The 2,053-nt window shown below is 43.1% G+C and overlaps 1 protein-coding gene across 3 annotated transcripts in view; it reads left to right on the top strand.

The window, feature by feature from the left end:
- Positions 1–2,053, top strand: part of LOC106876913 (uncharacterized) — a 24,303-nt gene that overhangs the window by 15,279 nt on the left and 6,971 nt on the right. The window contains exon 1 of one of the 3 annotated variants that reach the window (XM_052973841.1): positions 115–404. The exons of the other annotated variants lie outside the window; for them this stretch is intronic. The gene's annotated coding sequence lies outside the window, so the exon portion shown is untranslated. Of the gene's footprint in view, positions 1–114; positions 405–2,053 lie in introns of those variants that run through there. 3 annotated transcript variants of the gene reach the window in all.

Below are 2,053 nucleotides of genomic sequence, written 5' to 3'. Positions count from 1 at the left end.
TAACAATAGCTACTACTACTACTACTACTACTACTACTACTACTACCACCACCACTACTACTACTACTACTACTACTACTACTACTACTACTACTACTACTACTACTACTGCTTCTGTGGAGTTAGTCGAGATTTGTTTGTCAGTGATGGCAGCTTTGTCACTTTATTGGCTGTCAATGAAGAAAATGGTTAAAGGTCGACTTTGATGTTTTTCAACCAAGTTTACTTTGGCTGATTACATCAGAACCCGATCCCTGGATTCTGGGGACAGAGCTTCCACACTTTGCTACACGGCTGATTGCTTGAAGAATCTATCTTGGGCATGTCTGTCTTGTGAGTCACACCAAAACTAGACCCTGGCATTATAATATCTCCATGCTAGCAACGCCTCCATCTTCTCAGAGGTAAAGGACACCTTCTGCATATGCTTATTATTTCATCATCATTATTATTATGAATATTGTTGTTGTTGATATTGTTGTTGTTATTGTTGTAGTTGTTGATGATGATGATGATGATGTTGCTGATGCTGAAAATATTGATACCTTGGTTCATTTCCTTTTTCCTTTGTATTTGTTATCTACAAATTATTCATGTATAACTCCATCATCATCATCGTCATTTAATGTCCACTTTCCATGCTGGCATGGGTTGGACAGTTTGACTGGGCTGGCACACTAGAAGTCTGCACCAGACTCCAGTCTGATTTGACATGGCTTTCTATGGCTGGATGCCCTTCCTAACGCCAACCACCCCGAGAGTGTAATGGGTGCTTTTATGTGCCATCAGCATGGGTACCATTTATGTGACACTGGGGTGCTTTTATGTGCCACTGGCACAGGTGCCAATTTGTGAGACACAAGTATCTGCCATGATGGTGATTTTACTTGTCTCGATGAGTCTTCTTCTCAAGCATGATATAATGCCAAAGTTCTCAGTCATTGCCTTTGTGGGGTTGAAAGGAACTCAGCGACTTAGCCTCCATGAGGCCTAATGCTCAAAAGGAACTCAGCCATTTAACCTTCGTGAGGCCTAATGCTCAAAGGGAACTCAGCCACTTAACCTCCATGAGGCCCAACACTCAAAAGGAAATGAGTCACTTTGCCTCCATGAGGCCCAACGCTTAAAAGGTGTTCTTTACGTACCACCAGCATGGGTGCACTTGGCTTGATGGGTCCTCTCAAGCACAGCACATCACCAAAGGTCTCAGTCACTAGTCATTGCCTCTGTGAGGCTCAAAGTTTGAAGAACATGCTTCACCACTTCATCTCATGTCTTCTTGGGTCTACCTCTACCACAGGTTCCCTCCACAGTCAGAGATCAGCACTTCTTTACACAGATGGTAAAATGCTCTAGAAATATGTGCATTTGAGTAAGAGGCCTAATTCTCTAATCAACCCTCTTTGCAATCCTCCACACAAGCCAGATTACTGATAATCCCAAAGTGTATATCTTCACTGCTACTGGCTTACAATTCCATAACATCCGTGGAATTTACTTCTGCAATGCTGTGGTACATACCACCACAAGAATATGAGTAAATGGACTGCCTCTGGTCTTGATGATGATGATGATAATGATGATAATCATGATCATTTAACGTCCACTTTCCATGCTGGCATGGGTTAGACGGTTTGACTGGAACTCGTAACCCAGAGAGCTGCACCAGGCTCCAGTCTGTGTTTTGTGTTGGTTTCTATGGCTGGATGCCCTTCCTAACACCAACCACTCCAAGAGTGTAATGGATGCTCTTTCTGAAATACAGAAGGCTCTTTCTGCTAAACCAGTTTTTCATGATTCCCCAATTATTTCTTGATAATTGTATTACCTCAGGGCAGTGGTAAATTGCCAGTATTATACCTCTGTTCAAGATGGGTGACCATGCATCACCTGTCGATCGCTGTCCAGCCTGTCTCATTAACTATGTCAACAAATTGATGGAGTCCTGTATCATAGAGATACTTTGGAACTTCTGGTGCTTCCATAACCTTAACTGACTTTCACAGTTTGGAGTCGTCCTCCTCCACCCTACACTTCCCCTCTCCCCACCACC

This window comes from Octopus bimaculoides, chromosome 17 (genome assembly GCF_001194135.2).
Source record: "Octopus bimaculoides isolate UCB-OBI-ISO-001 chromosome 17, ASM119413v2, whole genome shotgun sequence".
Classification (NCBI taxonomy): domain Eukaryota; kingdom Metazoa; phylum Mollusca; class Cephalopoda; order Octopoda; family Octopodidae; genus Octopus; species Octopus bimaculoides.
Note: the sequence above shows the minus strand (reverse complement) of the source record. Positions and strands in the feature narration are given on the sequence as shown.